At 40.0% G+C, this 15,350-nt stretch overlaps 1 long non-coding RNA gene across 1 annotated transcript; it reads left to right on the top strand.

Moving 5' to 3' along the window:
* The first annotated feature begins 11,393 nt into the window (after positions 1 to 11,393).
* Positions 11,394 to 14,350, top strand: LOC110925760. The gene is made up of 3 exons (XR_002584712.2): positions 11,394 to 11,524; positions 12,810 to 12,894; positions 13,200 to 14,350. It is a non-coding gene; the product is annotated as an uncharacterized LOC110925760 (long non-coding RNA).
* Positions 14,351 to 15,350: the final 1,000 nt, after the last annotated feature.

The following is a 15,350-nucleotide window of genomic DNA, read 5'->3' as shown; positions in this document are numbered from 1 at the left end:
AAGGCCCTGTCTGATATTATGTGATATTCAATTTGAAACAATGAACTGTGTGATACAATAACAACATGTTCTGTTCTGCATGATGTGATATCTATGTTGCTGTAATTGTGGTATATTATTGTGCTTATGTGCAAACCATGTTAGTTGAGTCAGTAATCGATTATCATACACAGTTGATTGAACGCCAAGAATTGTAAACCCTAATTGATAATTGGTTTCAAACACTTACATTATACCATGTGCAATATATCCTAGGTCGTGTGTAACGGACTTAGGCAATTGTTAACCCTAGAGCATAGCATACCGAGCAAACCAAGGTGAGTTCACACTCTTACCAAGGCATGGGATTCCCGGGGCGTTGGGAATGGGATTGAAAGGATAAGGTTGAATAGATACACTACTGACACTATGACTAGACTACCATATTACTATCCTCGGATGTGAAGGATACTTATACTGATCACTATCCTCGGATGTGAAGGATACTTATACTGATCACTATCCTCGGTTGTGAAGGATACCTATACTGATCACTATCCTCGGATGTGAAGGATACTCATACTGATCACTATCCTCGGATGTGCAGGATACTTATAATGATCACTATCCTCGGTTGTGAAGGATGCTTATAGTTACGAATAGTCTAGTGGTTATACAACGTGGGAAGCCCCCACCAATAGAACGTACTAACGGCCCAGTAGAGCCACCTGTCACAAACGAACTTACTATTACGCATTTACTTTCTGTGAACTCGCTCAACTAGTTGTTGACCCTCTGTTACATGCCTTGCAGGACGTTAGGTATATGGAGCTTGCACACGGAGGAGCTGGTCGTTGTGGGACTTGGATCTTGATTATCTTGTTAAACACTTTTGATAATTGATACTTATTTGCTATGGGTTTTACGATAATACGCTTCCGCTAAACGATGTTAACTTACTTATGTTTTGGAAACACCTTTCATATGGAATTGGTTTGGATTATATTGCATTTACTTTTACTTATTACAATGTTCTGTATGATTGGTGGCTTGATCCTGGTCAGTCACGCTCCCAAGCGGTGATACTCCGCAGGTGGATTTTGGGGGTGTGACAGATTGGTATCAGAGCCATTGGTTATAGAGAACTTGGTTTTAATATGGGAAAACGTTTTTATTAAAACCAGACTATAACCTGAACAGTGCTCTCAACGATCCACAACGACGCTTCGCTCCACGTGCAAGACTCGACATCCTAGGTAATAAGGTTTATGTTTATTACCTGCTTGCTAGAACTGCATAGAACTTTGCTCGTAGTATGCTTACATTACTTTGCTCACTACTTGTTATTGCTTAAAAACACCTATGTGCTTACACTCTTCTGTCATCGCACTATTCGCGAACCTTTCTCACTTATGTTGCCTTTGATGTGAAGATCAATGGCCGGACGAATCAACATGACTCAAGCCCAGCTAGAGGCTCTTGTTCAGGCTCAAGTCGCTGCGGCACTTGCAGCTGCTCAAGCAGGTAGTATACCCTACAGTATAGACACACACTAGGATCTTTAGATCCTACATAAATTCTCGTATTTAACTTTGTCCTATTCGTACACAATAGGTCAACACGCGCAGCAGCCTGTCTGCACTTTCAAGAATTTCATGGATTGTCGTCCTAGCACGTTCAGTGGCTCTGAAGGAGCGGTTGGACTCCTCCACTGGTTTGAAAAGCTCGAGTCTGTGTTCGAGATGTGTGAATGCCCTGAGGCTCGCAGGGTTAAGTTTGCCACTGGTACTTTGGAAGGGATCGCGTTGACTTGGTGGAACGCGCAAGTACAGATCCTAGGGTTGGCAGCTGCTAACGCCACCCCTTGGAATGATTTCAAGGAATTGATCAAAAGGGAGTATTGCACTCGTGAAGACATTCACAAGCTGGAGGATGAACTGTATCACTTGAAAATGGTTGGGTCAGAGATCGAAGCTTATACCAAGAGATCGAACGAGTTGGCTATGCTATGTCCAACTATGGTGGACCCTCCATACAAGCGTATTGAGTTGTATCTCAAGGGTTTGGCACCAGAAATCCAGAGCCATGTAACATCGGCCAATCTTGACGACCTTCAGGCTATTCAGCGCCTCGCTCACCGCATCACAAATCAGGCAGTGGATCAGAACAGACTGCCAAAGCGTATCAGTGCTACTGCTACCACTACTGCTTCTACTACACTTGCTACTCCCAGTGAAAGTAAGAGAAAATGGGATGGGGATTCTAGCAAGGGGTCAGCTTCAGTACAGTCACAAGCTCAGCAACGAAAGACAGACAGTTACCAGAGTCCCAGTCAGCACTCCTCAGGCAGCCACCGACAGGGAGGGTATCGAGGAAACCTCCCAAAGTGTAACAACTGCAACAAACACCACAGTGGCCAGTGTAATAAGGGTCGTTGTCAAAGATGGCTCAAGATGGGTCATGAGGCCAAAGATTGTAGAAGCGCTCGACCTGCGAACCAGAATCAGCAGCAACCCCAAGCACAGCAGAATCAGCAGCAGGGTAACAAAGGGTGTTTTCAGTGCGGTGCAGAGGGTCACTTCAAAAGGCATTGCCCTCAGCTGAACAGAAATCAGAACAACAACAACCATAACAACAATCAGGGTAATGGTAACAACAACAACGGGGGAAACAACAACAACAACGGCAATGAAGCTCGTGGTCGTGCTTTTGTATTGGGTCGAGGAGATGCAGTGAATGATCCTAATGTGGTTATGGGTAAGTTCCTACTCGACGATATTTATGTTACTGTCTTATTTGATTCGGGTGCTGATACAAGTTATATGTCCTTGAAAATGAGTAAATTATTAAAACGTACACCAACACCCCTAAACACCAAACACGTCGTAGAACTAGCCAATGGTAAAAGTGTAGAAGCCGCTCATATAGTCAAGGGTTGTAGTATTGTTCTAGCGGGTCAGACTTTCTCAATTGATCTTATACCCATAGTTTTGGGTAGTTTCGACGTCGTCATCGGTATGGATTGGTTATCCCAACATCACGCGGAGATCTTATGCAAAGAAAAAGTTATTCGTATTCCTCGCTCCAGTCAAGAACCTCTCGAAGTTCAAGGCGACAAGAGTGGTGCTGTGGTTGGCATCATCTCTTACTTGAAGGCACAGAAATGTTTACGTAAAGGGCACACAGCCATTTTGGCTCTTGTTACTGATGCATCAGCGAAGGAAAAGAAGCTGGAGGATATTCCAGTTGTACGTGACTTCCCTCAGGTGTTTCCTGAAGATTTACCCGGTTTACCGCCTCATCCTCAAGTCGAGTTTCAGATTGAGTTGGCTCCTGGAGCAGCACCTATAGCTCACGCACCGTATCGTTTAGCTCCAACCGAACTGGAAGAACTGTTGAAGCAGCTACAAGAGCTCTTGGAAAAGGGCTTTATTCGTCCAAGCTCTTCGCCTTGGGGAGCTCCAGTGTTATTTGTAAAGAAGAAAGACGGTACGTTCAGAATGTGCATCGACTACCGTGAACTCAATAAGGTGACGGTGAAGAACCGTTATCCTCTTCCGCGCATAGATGACTTATTCGACCAGTTGCAAGGGTCGTGTTATTACTCCAAGATAGACTTGAGGTCGGGTTATCATCAGCTGAGAGTCCGGGATGAGGACGTCTCCAAAACCGCTTTCAGAACTCGTTACGGTCACTACGAGTTTCTTGTCATGCCATTCGGGCTTACGAACGCGCCTGCAGTCTTCATGGATCTTATGAACAGGGTGTGTAAACCCTATCTAGACAAGTTCGTCATTGTTTTCATCGACGACATTCTAATCTACTCCAAGAGTCAGGAGGAGCACGAGCAGCACTTACATCTTATCTTGGAACTTCTTCGAAAAGAGCAACTGTACGCAAAGTTTTCAAAATGCGACTTCTGGCTTCGTGAAGTCCACTTCTTAGGCCATGTGGTTAACAAGGATGGGATTCATGTCGATCCATCGAAGGTTGATTCGATCAGAAACTGGCCAGCACCGCGTACACCGACTGAAATACGCCAATTCTTGGGTTTGGCGGGTTACTACAGGCGATTTATCAAAGACTTCTCCAAGATCGCGCAACCGCTTACTATGCTAACACAGAAAGGTGTCGTTTACAGATGGGGTAATACGCAGGAGACCGCTTTTCAGTACTTAAAGGATAGGCTTTGCAGCGCACCTATTCTCTCACTGCCCGAGGGCACGGATGACTTCGTGGTTTATTGTGACGCATCGATACAGGGGCTTGGTTGTGTATTGATGCAGCGGGATAAAGTTATTGCCTACGCCTCTCGGCAACTCAAGGTTCATGAACGAAACTACACGACGCACGATTTAGAGCTGGGAGCTGTCGTTTTCGCGCTTAAGATATGGCGACACTACCTGTACGGTACCAGGTGCACGATTTACACCGATCACAGGAGTCTCGAGCATATTCTTAAGCAAAAGGATTTGAACATGCGTCAACGAAGATGGGTTGAACTTCTGAATGACTACGAATGCGCCATCAAGTATCATCCCGGCAAGGCCAATGTTGTGGCCGACGCCCTCAGTCGGAAAGACACTCTACCTAAGCGCATGCGAGCGCTACAGCTTACTATTCAGTCCAGTCTTCCTGCACAGATACGAGCTGCTCAGATGGAAGCTTTAAAGCCCGAAAACGTCACAGCTGAAGCCTTACGCGGTTCAAGGCAACAAATGGAACAAAAGGAAGACGGCGCCTACTATGTAACGGGGCGTATTTGGGTCCCACTTTATGGCGGTTTACGAGAGCTTGTGATGGACGAAGCGCACAAGTCTCGCTACTCGGTACACCCAGGGGCAGATAAAATGTATCACGACATCAAAACAACATACTGGTGGCCAAGTATGAAAGCCCACATCGCCACCTATGTTGGCAAGTGCTTGACCTGTGCAAGAGTCAACGTTGAATATCAGAAACCCGCAGGTCTACTGCAACAACCTAAGATACCGCAATGGAAATGGGAAGAAATTTCCATGGATTTTGTTACAGGCTTACCTAGATCCCAGCGTGGGAATGATACTATCTGGGTGATCGTAGATCGACTCACAAAGTCTGCTCATTTCCTAGCTATTAAGGAAACAGATAAGTTCTCTACCTTAGCAGACGTCTATTTGAAAGAAGTTGTTTCGAGGCACGGAGTGCCAACCTCTATCATTTCGGATCGGGATGCACGATTCACGTCAGAACTATGGCAAGCGATGCACAAAGCGTTTGGCTCTAGTTTAGACATGAGCACAGCATATCACCCTCAGACGGATGGGCAGTCTGAGCGCACGATTCAAACTTTAGAAGACATGCTTCGAGCGTGTGTTATCGATTTCGGCAACGGCTGGGAAAAGCACCTCCCTTTAGTGGAGTTTTCATACAATAACAGTTATCATACCAGCATACAAGCCGCTCCATTCGAGGCATTGTACGGACGTAAATGCCGGTCACCTCTCTGTTGGGCAGAGGTGGGGGATAGTCAGATTACGGGTCCAGAGATTGTAGTGGACGCCACAGAAAAGATTGCACAGATACGACAACGTATGGCGGCAGCACGCGACCGTCAGAAAGCCTACGCGGATAAGCGTAAGAGGCCGTTGGAGTTTCAGGTCGGGGACCGGGTTTTACTAAAAGTCTCACCCTGGAAGGGTGTGGTTCGTTTTGGCAAACGGGGCAAATTAAATCCGCGGTATGTCGGACCGTTCGAGATCATTGAGAAAATCGGCAAAGTGGCCTACAAACTGAACCTACCAGCTGAACTCGGTGCAGTTCACAATGTATTTCACGTGTCAAATCTGAAGAAATGCCTATCAGATGAGACCCTCATAGTTCCTTTTAAGGAACTCACTATCGATGAGCGGTTGCAGTTCGTCGAGGAGCCAGTTGAAATCACGGACCGGGATGTTAAGGTCCTCAAGCACAAGAGAATCCCTCTTGTTCGAGTTCGTTGGAACTCCAGACGTGGCCCAGAGTACACCTGGGAACGCGAAGACCAAATGAAAGAAAAGTACCCCCAGTTATTCGAAACCAATGCAACCACTACTGAGGCTGAAGCTACTACTACTGAATTTCGGGACGAAATTCCAAATCAACGGGGGGATGATGTGACACCCCAGGAAAACAAGTGAACGATGTAACTTACCTAGCTTCCTCAGTGAGTGCGTACCAAATTTCGGGACGAAATTTCTTTTAAGTTGGGGATAATGTGACAACTCGAATTTCTAAGATTTTATTTCGTATTTATTGCACGTTCATGTATTGATTAGTCGTGTATTTGCACAATTGATTTCCATGGGATTATATATGTTTTGATTATTTGGATTGTGCATAGTTGTTTGTTATTTGTGAAATTGGTAAATATATGAACTTAGTGATAAAATTAGAAAATGGTTATGAGATGGTGTGCATGTGTAAAATATAATACTTAGGGATGTAAATGGTAATTAGTGAAATCCTAGATACTTAACCCTAATCTAAACTTCACTAATCACTTTTCACAAGAATTCAAGCACGTACTCTCATTTCTTTGGCTCCCTAGCAATCATCACCATCATCATTGGCACTAGATAATCATCACACTTGATTCCCCTTTCTCTAGAATCATTCAAGGTAATTGTTAATGATTTGCGCGTTGATTGTTTATTGATTTCTTGATTGATTGGTGTCAAAACCCTAGTTTCTCATATGATAATCTCTGCATGATTGATTGTTTCTGATTCATGAAAATGATTTGGGTTGTGGTGGAATCATTGTTTGATGATTTAGAAGCAAGATAGGTTGAATGATAGATTGATGATTGATCATTGCACTGTACAAACGTATGAATTTAGGGTTTTCATGTTCGTATGATAGCAAAACGTAACTGTTCTGATCATATTGATTCTGTGCAAATTGAAGTTCACGCATGTAACTGTCTGAGTTTAATGTTATATCATATGTCTAAGTTTATTTGAGAACATGGTCCGAGTATAATGTGCTTGATGTTGTCCGAATATAATGCCTTATAATTTGGACCGAGTTAAATGATTTGCCTTGGACCGAGTTTATTAAAATGTCATTGGGTCCGAGTATGTTAATGAAAAGTTGCCCGAGTTTAATGGATTGGATGTTACCCGAGTTTAATGGATTGGATGTTGTCCGAGTTTAATGGATTGGATGTTGTCCGAGTTTGATAAATATACTTGGTCCGAGTTTAATGGTTAGATAGGGGACCGAGTTTAATGATTTGATAGTGGACCGAGTTTAATGACCCTATGTTGGACCGAGTTTAATGAGTATGTATTGGGCCGAGTATAATGAATATATATTGGACCGAGTTTAAAACATGATCAACCATGTCCGAATTTATATGTTGATTATATGTCTGAGGTTGTATGATGATTATATGTGCTATCCGAGTTTTGAACAGGGGAGACCCCCCCCCCATACTGTCTGAGTTTTAGAAGGGCAAGGCCCTGTCTGATATTATGTGATATTCAATTTGAAACAATGAACTGTGTGATACAATAACAACATGTTCTGTTCTGCATGATGTGATATCTATGTTGCTGTAATTGTGGTATATTACTGTGCTTATGTGCAAACCATGTTAGTTGAGTCAGTAATCGATTATCATACACAGTTGATTGAACGCCAAGACTTGTAAACCCTAATTGATAATTGGTTTCAAACACTTACATTATACCATGTGCAATATATCCTAGGTCGTGTGTAACGGGCTTAGGCAATTGTTAACCCTAGAGCATAGCATACCGAGCAAACCAAGGTGAGTTCACACTCTTACCAAGGCATGGGATTCCCGGGGCGTTGGGAATGGGATTGAAAGGATAAGGTTGAATAGATACACTACTGACACTATGACTAGACTACCATATTACTATCCTCGGATGTGAAGGATACTTATACTGATCACTATCCTCGGATGTGAAGGATACTTATACTGATCACTATCCTCGGTTGTGAAGGATACCTATACTGATCACTATCCTCGGATGTGAAGGATACTCATACTGATCACTATCCTCGGATGTGCAGGATACTTATACTGATCACTATCCTCGGTTGTGAAGGATGCTTATAGTTACGAATAGTCTAGTGGTTATACAACGTGGGAAGCCCCCACCAATAGAACGTACTAACGGCCCAGTAGAGCCACCTGTCACAAACGAACTTACTATTACGCATTTACTTTCTGTGAACTCGCTCAACTAGTTGTTGACCCTCTGTTACATGCCTTGCAGGACGTTAGGTATATGGAGCTTGCACACGGAGGAGCTGGTCGTTGTGGGACTTGGATCTTGATTATCTTGTTAAACACTTTTGATAGTTGATACTTATTTGCTATGGGTTTTACGATAATACGCTTCCGCTAAACGATGTTAACTTACTTATGTTTTGGAAACACCTTTCATATGGAATTGGTTTGGATTATATTGCATTTACTTTTACTTATTACAATGTTCTGTATGATTGGTGGCTTGATCCTGGTCAGTCACGCTCCCAAGCGGTGATACTCCGCAGGTGGATTTTGGGGGTGTGACACTTTTAAATATAATCGCGCAATTAGCAATGTGCAACAAACATGTAAAGAATGATTGTCGCATATGTAAATTAGAAACTTGGGAAACCTGAATAGAATACCTATCCAGGATATTATCTCCAAGAAAACTAAATAGAGGTGTTGCTTACATGGGGTGTGATGTGAAAACTATAAAAAGGTCGTGTATGTCATGTGTTAATCGCTTACTCTGGCCAAGTAAGTAGTGGCATATGATACCATGAGTTTCTTATAGCGGACACATTATATCTGATGTAGTAAGGACGGGGTAAATGGGACAAATTAAAAAGTACCCAAAAGAATCAAGTGAGCAACATATTTGATAATAATGTAAACGCACAGCCGAGTGACAGAAGCGTATTACATTAAGATAATGAGCCCGAGTGAAGGGACAAAGAAACACGTAAGATGATCAGAATACGTATCGGGAGGGGGGTGTACTTACACTCGAACCCGGAAAATGCAAATATGTAAAATGATGTAGACATGTATTGGGAGGGGGTGTACTTACACTCGAACCCGAAAAATGTAAATATGTAAAATGATGTAGACATGTATTGGGAGGGGGTGTACTTACACTCGACCCCGGAAAATGCAAATATGTAAAATGATGTAGACATGTATTGGGAGGGGGTGTACTTACACTTGAACCCGGAAAATGCAAATATGTAAAATGATGTAGACATGTATTGGGGGGGGGTGTACTTACACTCGAACCCGGAAAATGCAAATATGTAAAATGATGTAGACATGTATTGGGAGGGGGTGTACTTACACTCGAACCCGGAAAATGCAAACATGTAAAATGATGTAGACATGTATTGGGAGGGGGTGTACTTACACTCGAACCCGAAGAATATAAACATGTAAAATGATCAAGATATGCATTGGGAGGTAGTGTACTTACACTCGAACCCGAAGGATGCAAATAAGACTCTTAACGGGCCGATTTTGTAAAACACCAAATTTGAGAACAAAGTAGGAATATAAAAGCGAAACGAAGTCATAATGCATACCGTAAGGGTTGCAATAATAACGACTTCGGTAAAACACCCGGTTGGTGGGTAAGGATTTAAACACATGCGTAGACTGAGAAACAGGAACGCGCATGGAAAGTCAAAAGACTCGGGTTTTGGGTCATGTCCAAAGGACGATAAGATAACAGCAAATAGATATTTTGATGAATTACGCTCAACTATTTTAAAGTTGAACGGTTCGAACAAAGATTGAAGTTTGACATTTATAAGTGATGAAAATTTCACACGAACAAGTCAAACAAAATTTAAAAAAGGATGACTCTTTCTAAAGTAAGTAAGCGCGAATCGAATTAAAAAAAAAGTGCGAAATATTAGTAAACCTATGTAAAGGAGTTAAAGGTGTTAAAAACATTAGAATAAAAGAACCCGGGTAATGGGACGTAAAGAAGTATAGGTAAGAACCGGTTAACAGTAAGAGTAGGGCAAACCGACGTGTAATTGACGTTAGAAGTCAAGGAGTCGGAAGGATAATTCGAAAGAAAACAATGTAGCCTTAGACAACGGTCAAGGTCAAACGAAATCCAAAAAGTAAAGGTGAATAATTCTAAAACATAAGAGGGGGTGCCTTAATGCCATATGCGTATATAATGTATACATATTTGAATAAAGACTTGAATAAAAGATGATCTACGGGATCATCATAACCTGCAGGATATGAATTAAAGCAAAAGGATCATAAGGGTCTCACCTTAAAGAGGTGAAAACATAAGGAAATAGCCTACGAGGTTAAGTGAAGGAACCTACGGGTCAATAGTGTAAGGTGAGGGAATTTGTTACGATTCCCCGCATAAAGTAAGAATTTCTTAATTTGGGTTTCGACCTTAACCGATCTTAATTTGGGTTAAGGTCGAATAACGTGTTTGAGGGATCATAAAGCTTAATTTGGGTTTCGACCTTGACCGAGTCGCCAAACGCTGGCCACTTAGTCACATAGGTCAAGTAAACAACAAAGGTATATAGATCCAAGAGATAAAGTGACGGCCCATGAGACCTCACTAACAGAAAATATTGATCACTTATTTGAGGGATCATAAAGCTATAAGTTCATGAACAAACGAATAGTTGCTAAAAGTGAAAGATTTCACCAAGGACCTTTAAACGGGTCAAAACGATGGATTCATAAATAATTTGATAGTATATGAAAGCGATGAATATCGCTAAGTTAACGGGACTAGTGGAAATAACGAGGTTACGTTATTTCAAGATTGCACTATGTAGTATGAGATACGTAGACAATTAGTAACCAAAAGGATATTGCCATACTTTTCTGGTAATACTAACAATTGGTCAAAGTAAAAGTAACGTTTAAAAGATTTCTCGGATCAAATGCATTGAGTTTAAACTCGATGAATTAAGCAAGAAAAGGTTTCGAGGACGAAACCTCTTTAAGGGGGGTAGACTTGTAACACCCCGAAAACAGGATTGGAAATTAAACCCCGTTAATACTAAAGACGGGGAAAGTACCGTTAGCGGTAAAAGTAAACCGGAAAATATTAGGAATCAAGTGAATAATCCTAATATTAATTAAAAGTGAATAAGAGCTTCCAGGAAAATAGAATGGATAAAAAGCCCGATTTAACGGGACTTAAAATAAAACGGGTTTTAACTCCCGGAACCCACTAAGTTAACTAGGTAAAATTAACCTAGTTAGTAATGACTAACTAAATAATAAACTATGGGTTATAGTTCCATTTATGAATCTCTAAACTTGAGGGGCTAAACATGGGCAACTAGAGAAGTGTTTTATTAAAACACTTAAATAAAAAAAAAACACATACATGTGTGTACGTATGCGATCAGAAGAAGGAGCCAGGAGAGCTCAAACCCTAGTTCAAAAAATCCTCCAAATCGAAGCTCAAATCAAGCCCGAATCGTCTGCATGATTACAAATTCGTGATCGCCTAGTCGTGGGGATCATAAGGTATGTAAAAATTTGATGATTTGTGAAGTTGTAAAATTTTGAGTAATCTTCATAATCGCGAATTATGTATGGATTAGAGAGGCTATGGTTGAATTAGTGTTGTATGATTTCTTGAAAACAAACCCTAGATGTAAACTCGCTAATTTAGCACCATAAATTAGTGTTTTGGTTAACTAGTTATGTAGGTGCTAAGTGGGTTTTATGAATATGGGATGAACACTAGAATTATAGTGTTAAAATAGATGAACATTAGGTAAGTAATGCAAGTTCTAGTTGTAACTTATAAACACTATACATAAGGGCTTGAAATTGATGCTTGAAGCTTGGTTGGAAGTTAATCAAGAACTTGACAAAAGAAGTATACGAATCTTGCACACTAGGTGTTTGTTAAAATGCCTAAATGAAAACTAAAGTGCTGAAATAGATGATATTTTTGACATCTCTTAGCCTACAATCACTGTGTTATAGGTTTCTAACCATTACCAAGAGTTTAATAAGGGTTATAGCCATGGAAATAGGTTGCATTTGATGGTTTGGGTCGAATTTGAAAGGAACCTAAACATGATTTCCGTAGCTTTTTATATGGATTTTGACTAATCTTAAAAAAAATCATATAAAATCAACCGTTTATCCGATTTGGGTGTTCTATACCTTTTCGGAAAGCTTATGAAGTAAATTTTTACTGTTTTTAATCATAAGAAACAAATGTGGTTGTTAAAGAGGTCAAAAATGTGATTAAAACTGCTGTTCAGAAAACTTAAAAGCTGATTGAAAAATGAAAATATAGTTGCTTTGCTGATTTTATAAAAATCATATAAAATCATAGAAAATTCGTTAGAAGGTGTACCTTATATGCTTGCGAAGGTATTGAAGTTTTCTACGATCCATTTTTGAACATGTTAATCTTGTTCGGACTTTAAATGGGTCATAATGGTCGATTACAGCAGCTGAATAGAAAATCACTGCACATTAATAATGTTATTATTAATCCGGAAAAGGCATATGATTGCGTATACTTGTTTAGTCATGAAGTATTTATTGTTAGGAACAAATAGCACTTTATGTGACATGCTTAAAGTGTTTAAAATCACTTACTAACTTGTTATATAAGTAATTTCACTAACGGGTCAAACGGTTAGTGAATGAAAATAATTATGGTATGAAACTAGTTGTTGAATATATGGCATGCTTTGATTGATAAGTGTGTAAAAAAAAGGGGGTCCATAGGGTGATGGCCATTATATAGAATGACCAATCTAACCATCTTATGGATGTTATGATATAGTTGACTCTAAACAAGCTAGGTGGGAGCTTGAAAAGGGACGGGCCAAACGGATCATGGATGCGAAGAATGTTTGCGCGGACGAGAGGTATGTAAAGCTTACACTTTTTTGTAGGATACGTATTTACTTTATATATTATAAACGCGACCAAGGTTATATCCGAAATATGGGTTCCGACACGAAATGATACGGGTCGGGACGAATAAAAGGATAAAAACCATGTTTAATGGCAAAAAGGGGCGAAATGGGTTAAATAATGAAATGGTAAATAAATACCATTCAAATATAAGTGCAAAATGTTTGGTCGTTTAGACTAAACAGGTCAAATGGTAATATTAACACCATTTGACGAATAACGACTAACAAGTGCATGTCGAGTCTAATGCTCACAGGGTAAAACGGCTTATGGAATTTACGTGGCTATGAATCAGCAAATTATTAAGGCAAGGTATTAAAACGGGTCAATACTTTGACCCGCGCCAGGTACGCGTAAATTTGGTGGAAGATATGTGAATACCTTAATGTAGAAAAATGACATGTGAAAGTAGAGAGTGGGATTTAAACTTAAATGATTAAATCCTCTCTAACGGGTCAAAATATGCATTTAAGCGTAGACGGGTCAAAATCTTGTAAAAAGGTAATAATCCGAATGCAAAAAAGTCTCAAAATTTATTAAGCCGGATGTCAGACTTTAACTCCATATGATGGAGAATCAAATTACAAACATGTAGGAAGAAATGGTAGGTCAAACGGACAAGCGAATTTAAAGATACGAAATATTTCGTGTCAATTACGGCAAAATGGAAAGGCTGAATGCAGGGGCCACCGTAACTTATGGTGCGACCGTAAGTTACGGTGGAGCTGAATTATTTACGGTGGTTGCCTACTGTTGTACGGTAGGAAAATTTTATTACAGAGGCCACTGTAACTTACGGTGCCACCGTATGTTACGGTGGAGGTCATTTTCAAATTTTTGTTTTTGGGATCAATGGTTTCCCGGACTCGTTTGGACACGTTTTAAAGCCCGTAAGACTAAAGCATTTCGTGTTTATGAAATGTAGGTACATTTTGGATGCCGGAAGACGATCAAGCTCGACGAAGGACCGAACACGATATAGATACATGCTTCCGCACTTTAACACATTGCAAATTTTAAACAACGAATTCAACCACGTTATGTAGAATAACTTGTTGGTGCACTACATCTGTTGATTTCGTCTTAGATCGAGTTTTTCATTGTAATGTATAGATTAGGGCGTGTTTTACGAGAAAACTGGAGAGTTTATGTGTTTTAGAGAGGAGGTCCGCTTATACGGACATAGGATATCCTCTTTTGTGTCAGGTCCGCTTATACGGACATGGGAGGTCCGCTTATACGTCAGGTCCGCTTATACGGACATGTCCGTATAAGGGAACCTACCTGGACTATAAATACCACAAAAGAGGACCTCATTTGTAACTTTTTGGATTCCATACCGAGGTGCTGCCGGTGTGAGAATAGATTGTAAAAGCTGTCAAATTAATCAGAAAAGAGATTTAAGAAGATATCTAGCTGTTTCTACGTCAGGTACTTGTTTTCCGCACCTGTATCTGATCAAACTCCTCTGATTGACTCGTTCGGGTCAAAATCCGATCCTACATAACTTATGAATTGTAAAAGTTTTAATAAATTCGTATTTTTATAGTATGTGTAGGCTTAACTACACATCTAATTGTTGGCGTTTACATATAAAATTGTTAATTAGTAACTAGGGTGTTACAAATGTTGTGAAAAAAATTTCCAAAAATGAGCTTTTAGTGAATAAATAATTATTCGAGGAACCGAAACAATTTTACCTGAACTTTCAAATCGGATTTTGAAATCAGAGAAACCAAATTAAGCTTGGTTGTGGGATTTGAAACCGGAGTGGTTAGGGTTTTGGGGAATTTCTCTCAATGAATGCACTCAACAGTTCTAGGGAACTTTTCAATTCAAGATCTTTCTAAAATCTCAATTATCAGCGTTGTAGTTTTTTTGGAATCCCACCATGTATTTTTTTTTTTTTGGGGGGGGGGGTTAAACCAAACTAAAATTAATTTATGGTTTCAAGAATATATTTATAAAAAACAAAAGCTAATTAAATGTACTTTTGTTTTATAAAACTCTATAATAAGTACTTAAAATATTACATAAACGAGGCTAGGAGTTGGCTACAAAGTCCAAATTTCCTAAAAAATCCAAAAAGTCACAAAACACCAAAATGTCCACCATAAAATATACTCAAACTCCATAGATAATAAAATGAAGATTACTAAAACATCATATATGTGGGGTGTGTTTTGTGGTTTGGATGGCAAGGCTTTGATTATCGAATGACAAACATTACTCTGTTTTATGTTGATTATCATGTTGTGTTTTATATTCATAATGTCTACATTACTGTGTTTTATGTTGATTGTCATTTTGTTTTTATATTCATAATGTCTGATTGTGTGTTTAAAGTTTTTATGGACTATTATGGTTTGAATATGGTGTTTTGGTAGTCTTCACTCTGTTACTTGTG

The sequence above is a fragment of the Helianthus annuus genome, chromosome 8, assembly GCF_002127325.2.
Source record: "Helianthus annuus cultivar XRQ/B chromosome 8, HanXRQr2.0-SUNRISE, whole genome shotgun sequence".
NCBI classification, from domain to species: Eukaryota; Viridiplantae; Streptophyta; class Magnoliopsida; order Asterales; family Asteraceae; genus Helianthus; species Helianthus annuus.
The sequence above is the reverse complement of the archived record's forward strand: the minus strand, read 5'-3'. Positions and strand labels throughout refer to the sequence as shown.